We start from the raw sequence: 14,069 nt of genomic DNA, 5'->3' as shown, positions 1-14,069 counted from the left end.
TGGACAAATTGTGCTGCCACTCCTTAAAAAAAAAAAAAAAAACTTAGAAAAGATAAAGGGCAGTCCAGTCTTTTGTGTATATCATGCAATCTAATATGAAATAAATATCAGACATTAGGCAACTGGCTTTCCACACCCTCTTCTACCTGAATGACATTCTTCCATGTCTCAAAAAAAGATTATGTATATAGAATAAATTATTTGCTACACCATCTCAGTCACTAGAGCTCACACATACTCAAAGGGGATAACTAGACTCCTCCAAAACATTTAGGCTCATTTAAAAAAGAATTCCAAAGATGATAACTCTGGTTTCCTTTACCAAAACTACTGGCAGTATGACAGAAATGTGATCTTATCCTTGAAGCAGGGTGTTGCTTAGGCTCTCAGCCAATGTAATTGGCCTAGTCATATCCTTCCTTACCAGGTTACCTCAGGGCAATTGACATGTTGGAAGCCTATAAACACTGATGAGTCAGTGCATGAAAACCAGAAATATTGTTCTGAGTCTGACATGCGCCTAACAGTCCCTCAGCCACAAATTAATTGTTGTTGGTTGGAGCAGCCCAACAGACACTAAACCTTTTCCTTCCCCCTCAGATTATCAAAACTGGAGAGGCTTCCAAAATGCAATTTGAAGGAATGGGGCATCTTTTCCTTCAAATAGGTTGCTAGGAGAAAATCGTCCAGGAACGATGTACAGGAAGCTGTTGGCCACCAGGGTAGGCTTTCATTTTTGGACTCCCAACAATCTCATTCCAGATTTCTTCAACGAGACAACTGCTCTGCTGCACTGTACATATGTCCCTTTGAAGGCATTGGCTCCCTCTGATTTTCCACAGATAAAGCTCTTGGACTGAGCTCTAAAGAAAGACAAATATGGAGGCAACTTTCTTTTCCCTGGCCACAAAACACAACCTCCTCTCTCACAACATATCAACCACTGGGCATTATTTAGAGATTATGGCCCTAGCATAAAGTGGTGCAACTTCCATTGGTATCAAGGTTTCATTAATTTACATCAGGGCTGAATCTGATTTTATAGTTCATGTGAGAAGTATTCCCCAGATCCACTCAGAATGCACATTTACCACCAAAAAATTAAAGCACCAAAAGATTGTCAGTCATTCATGAACAAACAAGAGCTTTGCTTTGCCACTTCCCTGAATAAACATCCTGGGTATTTATAAATTTCCTCCTGTCCCTACTCTCACCCCGCCCCTGCCATGTGCAGCATTAAAAGTTTACATAAAATCCCCCAGAAAGCTTTAAAAAAACATACTTCAGGTACATCCTCAGGAAGTCTGAGTCTTGATTCTGACACAAAAAAAGGCAGTCATTCAGTATACCTTCAGAGCAGACTATCATCATGCCATATTCAAAGAGATACCTTTTCTCCTTATGTTTTATGCCTCTCCAGTATCTAGAAGAAAGTTTCTTGCTTCAAAATCAAAATATAAATGCCAGCTACAAAGCAGCTAATGCTAAATCCACCCTCTTTCTGAATGTTTCCATTTTAATTTTTAAAACTATCTCCACACTTAATAGCTCTCTCATAAAGACTACAAAGCAGCATTAATCTGTTTGACAGCAAGATTTACATAAAGTCTTAAGCAGGGTAGATAAAAATCAATGACTTTTTAAAAAAAATTAAAAAATCAGATTTTTTTATTTAAATTGGATTTTTTTTTATAAAATCTTTTTATAAAATTTTTTTATAAAAATCTAAAGATAGGTTTAATTAAGATACATTATAGCTCAAAGATATCTCATCATGGAACAGGGATTATAAATTCTAATTCTATAGTATGAGACAATATATTCATGTAATGTTTAAGAAAAGTTTTGTAAATGAGTTCCAATAGTTCATGGATTAGGGACCCAATTTTATGGGATTCCAGGGGCTTCTGTATAGATTATTTAGGTTAATCTTTCTATCTACCCAATGGGACTTAGTGTTTAGTCTAGAAGATACCATCAGAGATACTTAGTTTTGCAGTTCTCAAACTGTGGATTTGTGTCTCCAGAGATTACATGCTTGTTAACAGCAAACATGTTTTTCAGTACATAAATAATATATAGAGGTGAGAAATAACAGACCTCAACCCTATTGTCCCTCTCCAAATTTGTGTACACAGAGTCAATCCCTTACCTTTCCCTAAAAGTGAAAAGTTTCAAAAAGTTCAACTAATAGAAGATTGTTGGGGGCAGAATAGATCTGGACAAGGAGAAGAAGTCTAGAGATAAATGTGAGAAGGGAGGGACTGGCAGTAGAAACAAAAGTGAAACTGTTTGAGCAGCATATTCCAGAAGTCTTGAGGTCTTTCTGAGTATAGCCTTCATTGATTTGAGATCTACCATACCATTCTCTCACTAGAAGAGAAAACCTATAATGGCAGCAGGCTCTAAAAGAGACCCCGTTTGGGAATATTTTAATGAAGTTCCTCTACCTATGGCTAAGACAGGCATGCATGCAAAATGCAAGCAGTGTAACAAAGAAACACAAGGCCTGGTTGCCTGAATGAAACATCATCATGAGAAGTGTTCCAACTCAGGAGGAAGCTGCACTGAAGATGATGAAAGGAACACGTCAGAATATGCAGGATCTTCAGGTTGGTAAACTTTTTTATTTCATACTTCTTTCTTAAGGACTGCCTGTCTTCCATCTGGACTATTCTTAAATTCTTGTGTTTGAGCAAAAAATACAGTTGTTACTCTATGGTACTATCATTTTAGATGCAGTTGTGATAAAAAATAAATAGCTTAAATAGGCAGATCTTCCTTTTACAATTTCACCTTTAAAGTAGTACTGAGTGTCAGTGAATTCAATGAGTAATACTAAATGAGCACTGTGGTAATAATAATTAAATAACTGCATTGACTTACTTTGTTTAGGAGAATCCATCCTCAACATACAGGATTCTGAAGACTATCCACCTTCAAGATCACCATCATTTTCTATAGTTTCAGAGTTATCTGCCAATGATAGCGTTTCAGTCACATCATGTATGTCACGTAGCCACAGTATATCACCTGCAGCAAAAAGAAAAAAACAGTCTCTGTCATCCAGAAACAACCATAGGTAAATTTGTGATAAGAACCAGCAGATTACAAAAAGAGGTAATTGATTAAAAAATTGCCCGGTTTGTTTATGAAACAAACTGTCCTTTCTGTATGATTGACAACCCACACTTCATTAACATGGTTCAGTCATTAAGACCAGGATACTGTCCACCCAACAGAGCTGATGTCGCGGGCAAATTGCTGGATAAAGTGTATGAAAGAAAAATTGAGCAGTGTGCAAAAGTCTAGAGGGTGAAATTGTTAACCTGAATCTTGATGGGTGGAGCAATGTCCACAATGACCCTGCTGTAGGTGCTTGTGTGACAACAGAAGAAGGGAATGTCTTCCTTACAGAAACAATTGATACATCAGGAAATGCACACACAGCAGAATACTTACAAATAGCAACAGTAAAAGGTATAACAAACTGCGGGGAAAAAATTCAAATGTCCAGTACACAGCTTGGTCACAGACAATGCTGCAAATGTATCCAAGATGAGAAGAAATTTAGAAGAGAGTGAAGAGAGTCCCAAGCTAATGACATACGGTTGCAGTGCTCATTTGACGTACCTCCTAGCCAAAGACTTCAGTGTTCCAGAAATAAACCCTAATGTTGTTGAAATTGCAAAATTCTTCCGTAACAACCACTTTGCAGCAGCTGCTCTGAAAAAAGTGGGAGGAACCAAGCTAACTCTCCCACAAGACGTGCGATGGAACTCAGCAGTGGACTGTTTTGAGCACTATATCAAGAACTGGCCTAATCTGATGACAATTGTGAACAAAATCGTGAAAAAAATAGATGGCATTGCAACAGCCAGGGTTCTCAACATTGGGCTTAAGAGACATGTTGAACACATGCTGAGTACTCTGAAGCCTATTTCTGTAGCCTTGAACAAAATGCAGGTAAATCGCTGTTTTATTGCTGACACTGTTGAAAATTGGAAGGAACTGAGTGAGATCTTAAAAAGAGAAATATGCAATGACAGAGTTAAATTACAAGCATTAAAAAAACGAATGGGATAAGCACTATCTCCAGCTCATTTTCTTGCAAATATTCTCAATACTTGGTACCAGGGTCAAACCTTAACTGCTGACAAAGAGGAGTTGGCTATGACATGGACATCCAGCAATCATCCCTCCATAATGCCAACTATAATAAACTTCAGAGCTAAGGGTGAACCATTCAAGAAATCTATGTTTGTTGATGATGTTTTAAAGAAAGTCACACCAGTGACCTGGTGGAAGTCACTTAAGCACTTGGATTCAGAGACTGTTGAAGTGATAATCTCACTTTTAACAGCAGTAGCTTCTTCTGCTGGTGTAGAAAGAAAATTTTCTTCCTTTGGACTAATTCATTCCAAATTGAGAAATTGTTTGGGACCTGAAAAAGCAGGAAAGCTTCTTTTTCTTTTCCAGATTAAGAACAAACAGGAAAATGAAGGTGAGGACGACTGAGTTAGCTGCAGAAGCCAATATTTTAAGTTTCTCATGTTGACCTGGCTGACATAGTCGATTTAATTTTTGTTTTGTTTTTTTAAAATTTCATTTAACTATTTTAGTTAAAAACAATTTTAACAAAAACAAACCTGATTTTAAAAAACTTGAATGTTTAACTGAATTCAAAAATTCATATGCTTATTTTGTTAAAATATTATATGTTTGCTGTTGAAGAAAAAAAATCCAGAATACATAACGTTGTTGTTTTAGTTATATAAAACAATTTAAATGTCTGGTGATGTTCTCCTCCTAATACAGCATGGCAAGAAAACCCTCCAAATATTAATGATTAACCTGTTCAATTGGAGATAGTTCACCGCCCAATGACTTCATAAATATCTGTTTATTTATCTTTGGTAAATGAAATAACCAGACAATCATTCATTTTCTGATATAGCTGTAAAACTAATCTGAAAAGTTTTCAAAATAAATCACTTAAAAAATATATTGAGTGTACCTTCTAAAACTGAAACCTACATCTATCTCTGAGTTGTGAAGAATATATATTAAGGTTATAACAACCAACAAGAATGCACTTTTATGTAGAAATCCATGATTAAATCAAGTCTTCCTGGCTAGTAATTTAAACCATGATTTGGTTTAAGTTTGATTTAAATTTGATTTAAATCAATCCACCCTGGTCTTAGGTAGCAACAAGTTCCCTTATAAGGCAGCCCTCACTATTCTGATATTTGCTCTTTCTCTTCAGAATATAATTTACTAATAGAGTTTTCGGTACTTTGTGCACATTTAATATCTACCCCAGATTTAACACATTTCTGCCATTCCAGCATCAGTATTCCACAATCAGACACTTTTGAATCAGCACAAACACCTCAAAGCTGACCTGCTTTTTTGCACTGGCATTTTGTGGTTAGATGTGTTATATATCTATATAACCTACCTGCATATTAAAACTTACATACAGCAGTTCATTCATATTTGCATATACATATATATAGACTATAATTATCTGTGATACTTCTGTATGTATACATATTGATTTTAAATAGCATTGATCATCCAAGTTTTATAGAACTGTACAGAAATAAATAAGTAAATACAAATTAACAACTCTGTGGCTTTTAGTATATAATATAGGTAGAGTCTGTAGATATGATAGAGCTGGGATAAAGAAAATTTGACTCAGATGCAAAGAAAGACTACAAAAAGGAAAAAAAAACTTTTCATAATAAAACATAGCTTCTGTGAATGGCAAGAGGGGTTCACTCATATTATATCCAGTTTCAAAGAATCATTTATACCACAAACAATCCAGTGCATATAAGAAGTCCCTTGTAGGAACTGATATTTCAGAGTATTGAGGAGGTACAGCATATCCAACAGCAATAAACCAAGAACGGTTACAATGCAGTCCAGAGAAATCTGCACTCCAGATCCACTGCAAGAAATCAAAAGCCTGGCAGCCCTGAGGATTCTATTTCTTTGATCCACAATGAAAAGGGATAATAATACTGTATGTACTCTACCCACCTCTAGTTTTCACTCTCTTCAAGGGAAGAAGTAATGCTGATTCTGGACTTTAAGCTAGACCCCCTGAGAATTTTGTTCTTATGTTCCAACATATCAGAGCTCTACTTTAAAAAAAGTTCTCAAGATTTTTCTGTCTCTTTATGTAATCTAATTCATTACAAAATTCACATATCTTTGGTGCTCATCCCCAAAGTATATTTAGCATTGTGGATGATCCCTCATTTCATAGCTGAATTTCAAAGGAGTCAGTTCTGACCTTAAACTCTTTTGTTTACTTTCAAAATCATTTTGAACAAGTTGTACTCCTCTGAATTTGCTTCAAGGACAGAATATTTCCTTGAGTCATTCTAATACTTATTGTGAAATGTCTCAAACTTAGGATCAAGTACAGAAATAAAATTCTATAGCCCATCTGTTCTCTTGTTAATAGCATCATTGCTGGTCATTCATTTCAGATAGCCACCTAAAATTACATGTTGAAGATAACAACACAGAAAATGATGCTGAATATTTGCTTATATTATCTTGCTTATGGACAAGAGAAGTTGTGATTGTATTTTACTTGGAAGTGACTTGTAAGGATCCAACTTTCAAGTAGCCCCACAGCTGAACACCAATATTTCTGTCACTCCTTTTGCAACCGGGTTGACTGCTGTAATGGATGCCATCCCTCAGCTGCTTTGGATCTACCTAGCAGAGGAAGTTGGTGTGCTTCCTCACATATTTAAGTCCTAAACCAGCAAAGCACTAAACCACACACTTAACTTATGGATGGAGAACGTGCTCCTGCTCCCCCTGAAGTTAATTGAAGTTCTGTCACTGACTTCAATAATCATAAAAGAAAACTTCTTTTCTGTTCTTTAAACAGCAATCAATACGTTTTATGTGGCTACTTACTTATTATAGCCATGCTTATAATTATCACAGCAATGCCCAGAGGTTCCAGTCAGGATTGGCTGGGGACTACTGAGTAAACTAGGCATTGTGCAAACACATAGGAAGGGATGGAATGCTGGAAGTCATATAATTCCATTTGAGAACATCTAAAGTCAGAAATAGCTAATCTCATTGTTTTGTAACTAGTGTGGGTGTATTATTATTATTTTCATTTTTATGACAAGAAAAAGAGTGATGGGAAAGGCACTCGACTTTATGGAAGAAGTACATTTCGTGGAAAGATCTAAAAGAGAAAAGGGTGGATTTGTTTTTACAAGATCAGGACAGTTGTTCCAGAAACAAGGCTCAGCATGAAAGAAATTACTAAGGCCTGGTCTAAACCCAAAACATAGGTCAACCTAGCTACATTACTACATTCGTATTCCTGAAACACATAGCTAAACTAGCCTATGCCCCAGTATAGACACTGCTAGATTGACAAAAGAATTATTTCATCACCCTAGCTACTGCCTCTTGAGGGTGAGGAGGGATTAACTGTAGCAATGGAAAAACCTGTTCTGTCCCTGTAGCAAGTATCTACACTATTGCACTACAGTGGCACAGCTGCACCACTATCGCCATCTTTCGTGTAGACATACCCTAAGATGAGAGGTAAGGAAAGGGAAGGCTTGGGTTGAACAACTTGTGTGGGAGCAAAGACAGAAAGGCAGTAACAAAGCTGTGCAGGGCCCTGAAAGTGAGGACAGAAGATTTTACCTGATGCAGAAGGCAATGGGTCCCAATGAAAGCATTCAAAAAGGAGAGTGACATGGTCTCAGTGGTGGCCAACAAAAACCATTTTAACAAATGAATGGTTGATGGACGAGGGCGGGGCAAAGTGAGAATCAGAAAAGAGAGGCGGGAAGAGATTTCATGCTTCACAGATATAGTGCTCTGAGATACCTGATACAAGGATCTATAGAAGCATAACATAGTAACTGAGGCAAGAGATGACCTACAGTTGGAGCAGAGCTTTGGTAGTAAGGATTGATAGGAACGGGCAGGTGTAAGATGTTATAAGGAAGAATTGACAGGTTTGGCACCATCTTATATATAGTGGGAGAAAAGGAGTCAAATGTGACACCACAGTTGTACAGCTTGGTGATGGGGAGAAGAAGCACAGAATTATCAATGGTAATAAAGAAGGGAGGAGAAAGGGATTTTTTCAGAGGAAAATTAGGATTTTCTTAAAAACAAAGACAGTAGGGCAAACTGAGTGTGAAATATGCTGTGTGGGATGTCAGAGGCACACATAGATGTGGGACTGAACAGGGAGGTAGATCAGAGATGGAGAGGTGGATTCAGGAGTCATTGACATAGAGATGGTAGTGGTGGCCATGAAACACATGATGTCCCCAGGGACAGACTGGGGGGTAGAGAGAGAAGAGGATCCTGAAACCAAAGCCCTCTGGGATACTAGAATAAAAACTAACAACACAGGAGAGGAGAACAGGAGGAAAAGCTGATGGGGCACATGGAAAGAGCAGTCTAAAAAACAAGAAAAGAACAAGGAGAATACAGAATCATGAAAGTCCACAGTTCTTACTTGCTCATTGTAGAGAAGGGCTAAGTTTTCAGCAAGTCTCTGTTGTGTTTACATGCAAAATGTGTCTATATAAACAGTAAATTTGCACACACAAATAAATATGCATTTCTCCCATTTGCACACACAAATAAATATGGGTTTTGTATGAGTAAACAAAATGTAGGCTGCCTGAAAGTTTGGATGTTTGAAGAAATGTTTGGTTACCAGCCAGTCATTGATTTAAATTGTGTTTATATTCTCGGAAGTGATAGTAAACCACACTGGAATTTCATGTTTGTCTCTTAATGTCTTGCTTGGCTAACAAATTATTTTTTCTAACTGCCAATATTGCAAACCCAGTCTAAGATCTGAGTATGAAAGTTATGTTTTCTCCTTTATGCATCATAGTTAACAGTTTGGTTGATGGCATGTGAGACACCACACCTTTCCTCAACTGTACTTTTCAGCTGTTACCATACCCTTTGTAGTTCTCTACTCTTTGATCTGCTCACATAGCTGAAATCCATGGTTTTCACAGCATCTGGGCACCTTACCCAGCTGCACAAGTCTGTTCAGGGACTTCAGTGAGACTACTTGTGTGCTTAAAATTAAGGATTTGATTAAGTGCTTTCCTGGATCAGGCCCTTGGCCTATAATTTTTCCACCAGTGTAGTTTAACTTTAGATGACTCTGTTCCACACTCTGATTATTAAGCAATGCTTTACTGTTCCCTTAGCTTATGGGAAATGGCATCTGCAAAAAGTGAACACGTACTCTTTTGGAAAGCTATGAACAAAAGGATTCATTCCCCTTTATGCTAATATGTAACATTTATTTAAGCTTCAAAGACCAACACTAATTTAAAGTTTAGTTTAGTGCAGTGTTTCTCAACTTTTTGAGGCCGGAGGCCCCTTACATGAAGAAAAAAAAATTCACAACCCCTCTTACATATTTACTCTTACTTTTGTAGTATCAATGATAACAAGGAAAAGCCTGTATAACTTATGTGTGCATGTTTTTCAAGAGATTGACAGAGAATACTTGACCCTGAAGGGTAAGGGCGTGCAAGGAATGAGTGAGTGAGATTTTCTTTGGTTTAGATCAGTGGTGGGCAACCTGCAGCCTGCGGCTGCACATGGACCATCAGGGTAATCCGCTGGCGGGCCATGATACAGTTTGTTTACATTGACCATCCACAGGCACGGCTGCCCACAACTCCCAGTGGCCGCGGTTCATTGTTCCCTGCCAATTCTTCAATTCTCCTGCCGTTCTCCAACTCTTCCCCTGTTTCAGTCTTAGTGTAGCCCCATCACAGGGGCCTACATGAGACGTAAAGAGAGCGAGGGGAGGATAGAAGGTAAAAAAAAAGAAAACTAGCAAGATATTGAGGTGGCAGAACAAGTGGGAGAAATAGGGTGAGGATAGAAAGAACAGGAGGACAGAGGAAAGATGATAATGTAAAGACTAATACTCAAGGAGCCTGAAAAAGAGGTTTGTCATAATTGTCCAAAAGTTATAAGCTAGAGCAACTATTCCACCACTTCCTCTAAAACCACAACAATGTCCAAAGCCCTGGGCTACATCTGGCCTTTAGCCCTTTTAATAGGTCTTACACTTGAAGTACAGAATTAATAAAAGCACAGCTATATGGCATCACTACTAAACAAATCATTTTTTCATCCCACCCTTCATGTTAATACAATTAGTGGATGCTACTTGTGTAAAATAAGATTATAAAATATAGATTTTAACAGGATCGTGTATAATTGATTACAGTACAATACATTTTGTTTTGACAATAAATATATATAAATATATAAAGAAAGAACAATAATACAACAAATAGATTGAAGCCCTGACTTTAAAGGTATTTTCAACTACAATTAAATTGGAAACATATGCCCTCTGACAACCCTCAACCACTGTCACTGTTACTGGACATTTTGCTGCCTTAGGGCTCGTCTGCAGGAAAAACTGCACTGGTTTAGTTTAAGGTGTAACTTTAAATTGCATGAAACTGGTGCAAAAAGTTGTGTGTATTTTGGTTTACATTAGGCTTATTTCAATTTAGTTTAACAGATTTAAGATAAACTGAAACCTGTGAAAATTTGTGTATAGACAAGGATAGCTCAGTGGTTTGAGCATTGGCCTGCTAAACCCAGGGTTGTGAGTTCAATCCTTGAGAGGGCCATTTAGGGATCAGGGCAAAAATCGGGGATTGGTCCTGCTTTGAGTGGGGGGTTGGACTAGATGACCTCCTGAGGTCCCTTCCAACCCTGATATTCTATGATTCTATGAATGCCCTAGTCAACTGCTTCTTGTAACTATGGTCCTGTCTCTCTGGGCAAAAAAGCTGTATTTTCAGTTATATATCAGTGTATGCGCAATGTGCCCAGCCATTTGATGGCATTGTCATCAGCCAGGTGGAGAGGCAGTAGTCTGTCACTGAAATAAGTCAGTGGACACTCGTCAAGGATATGTGATATAGTCTGAAGTTGACGGCTGCTGAATTGTGGGTCATTAGAAAAAACCCATTTAAAGCGACTGTCCACACAGCTGCCCTGTCCTGTTCAAAACTGGTTCAGAGATGGCCACACAAGTGTCTTGGTAGACAAAAATCTAGCAGACAGATGGTTGGGTCACAGATGAGAGAGTGATTAACGACTGTCATCCCTGACCACTCATTGCACCAAGCAGATTCCACAGTCATGTCCTGTGGTGGCATAAATGACCATAAAGGGTGTCTAGAAGACAGGCAAGCTGGATTTTCAGTTAAATTAGCTCAATTGAGTTAGTTTACCTTGACTGACTCGCCCCGTACCCCAACATTCAGGTAGACACAGCTCAAAGTATCTTATTGGACTAAACTGGACTAAATCATCAAAGGTATTTCGGCGCCCAGCTCTCTGATTTCAATGGGAGTTGGGCACCTACATACCTTTGAAGGTCTGGGCCATTGTGTCTATGTGGCTGTTACGATGGGAAGCCGGAGCAGAAGTACAGCTGAGTTAAGCTAGCTTGACTGAGCTAACTCAATTGGAAGAAAGCCCCTTTTTTGCTAAGATAGATAGGGCCTATATGATAGAACCAAATGTAAATTAAACTTAGAGGATATGGATTATGACAAAACTTGGTATAACTGATTATATATTGTGCCAGAATAACAAGTCTCTCAAAATGTAGATGAAGACAGAGTCAACTTTCTAGGTTCTGATAGGTCTTGAGCACTCTGCTAGGTGTAAAACATACGTTGAGAGATGGACAGGATTACCCTGATTCAAAGCCATCACTGTAAGAAAGCTTTGCTTTGGTCTTATTGGCTCATGGAATGTTTCATTTTACCGTTTAAGTCAGTTATGTGCCCATATGAACCCTTGTCTACATGAGGAAATTTATCAGCATTACTATACCAGCATAATTGCACCACAGTAGTTACACTTGTCTAAGTCCCACCATGGGCTTTTCCGGTTTAGCTTACTTTGCAAATAAAGCTGAACTGAAAAAAGGCCATGTGACGGGTTGGATCACAGAAACCCCTTTGGGACTGCCACCTGATGTGCTGAGACTACCTCTGAGCCTGTTTTCCCTGCCAGCTTGGGACTTCAGTGCCCTGCCTGATTTGAGCCAGACACTCTAGTCTGCTACAAACACAGACCCAAGACTGAACCACGTCCCCCAAAAGCAGCAGGCTTAACTGAAAACAGTTGAAGAAGTGCTCCTGTCTCCAGCACTCAGATACCCATCTTCCAATGGGGTCCAAACCCCAAATAAATCCGTTTTACTCTGTATAAAGCTTATACAGGGTAAACTCATACATTTTTCACCCTCTGTAACACTGATAGAGAGATATGCACAGCTGTTTGCCCCCCACCCCCAGGGATTTCTCATGACTGCAGCCCCCTTTGTTCTGATCTACCCCCTTATATATCTTTTGAAGAAGGCGGGAATCCTTTGTCCCTCTCTGGGTTCCCACCCCTCCTTTTAAATGGAAAAGCACCAGGTTAAAGTTGGATTCCAGTTCAGGTGACATGATCACATGTCACTGTAAGACTTCAGTACCCACTTGCCAGCACACAGGTATACAGGAAGACTTACAAGTAAACAGAGCCATCTACAGTCATTTGTCCTATTTAATGGGAACCATCAAGATTCCAAACCACCATTAATGGCTCACACTTTGCATAATTACAATAGGCCCTCAGAGTTATATTTCATGTTTCTAGTTTCAGATACAAGAGTGATACATTTATACAAATAGGATGACCCCACTCAGTAGATTATAAGCTTTGTAATGATACCTTACAAGAGACCTTTGGTAGGAAGCATATTCCAGTTACATTATATTCACACTCATTAGCATATTTTCATAAAATCATATAGAGTGCAATGTCACAGGCCAGTTATTCTGAATAACAGTGTCCTTCCGGGGAAGAATAATTGTAACAGTATAATCATATTGGTATAGTAATGATGGTATTTTTCCTCATGTAGACAAGCCCTTAGTCATGTAGGGCCTTGTTTTACATGTTGCCTTGGTTAAAGAAAGGCTTATCAGAATCCACTTTAATGAAATGTTTTGACTACTTCAAGTCTGTCCAAAAGAAAAGACAACAGTAAGAAGAACTAGTTTGCTACAGGAGTTAGTTACTTTTAGGTCTGTTCAAGTTAGGAAAACCCTTTTCCAGCTGCATCTGGTTATGAAAACCCTATTCTAGTTATTCCAGGCCTGACACGTGCTATTGTTAACAGGGAAAGCAAGTTATTTATTATTTATTCATATTACAGTAGTGCCCATAAGCCCAATCGGGATCAGCCTGATAGTGCTAGGAACTGTACAAACACGTTGTCATGAGGATAATTAAATGTATATTTAGACTGATATGACCCTCTTTTGGTTTAGTAGACATTACTTATACATTAATCTTGGCCTGTAAAACTGAGATTCATTTCCAGATGTTAGGTTTTATTCCAATGTATAGTCACATCCTTTAAAGAACTGTTTGTTTGATTTGTTAAAAATAAGACAAAACCCAAACCCAAGTAATTTATGAAAGGGACTATTTCCCTAATCTCTAAAAATGTTACTAATTTACCAAGAACATACCTTATCTTTATCTTTTGTTGCTACTAATAGTTAAATTGACTGTTATATTTTGCACAGTGGTAAATTGTAGTTTGATAGGTTTCAGAGTAGCAGCCGTGTTAGTCTGTATTCGCAAAAAGAAAAGGAGTACTAGTGGCACCTTAGAGACTAACCAATTTATTTGAGCATAAGCTTTCGTGAATGAACAGTAGCTCACAAAAGCTTATGCTCAAATAAATTTGTTATTCTCTAAGGTGCCACAAGTACTCCTTTTCTTTTTGTAGTTTGATGTTGCCCTATAGAAAACAGTTTTTTAAACCTATTCCCCTGCCCTCCATTTGCTTCCTTCTACAAGATAGCAGTTTAAGTAATTGTAAGAATAGCACTTTATCATGTTGAAGAAACAATTTTTCAACTAAGGTCTTTTCCAGTATGTTATTAGTTAGGATGTGTACCTGTGTTGTCATATTT

The 14,069-nt window shown here is 38.0% G+C and overlaps 1 long non-coding RNA gene across 1 annotated transcript in view; it reads right to left on the bottom strand.

The window, feature by feature from the left end:
• LOC144262041 (uncharacterized) overlaps positions 1–3,684 on the bottom strand; it is an 81,096-nt gene extending 77,412 nt beyond the window's left edge. Inside the window, exon 1 of the long non-coding RNA XR_013345485.1 lies at positions 2,887–3,684. This is a non-coding gene — a long non-coding RNA (uncharacterized LOC144262041). The remainder of the gene's footprint in view (positions 1–2,886) is intronic.
• Positions 3,685–14,069: the final 10,385 nt, after the last annotated feature.

The sequence above is a fragment of the Eretmochelys imbricata genome, chromosome 3 (genome assembly GCF_965152235.1).
Source record: "Eretmochelys imbricata isolate rEreImb1 chromosome 3, rEreImb1.hap1, whole genome shotgun sequence".
NCBI classification, from domain to species: Eukaryota; Metazoa; Chordata; order Testudines; family Cheloniidae; genus Eretmochelys; species Eretmochelys imbricata.
Note: the sequence above shows the minus strand (reverse complement) of the source record. Positions and strands in the feature narration are given on the sequence as shown.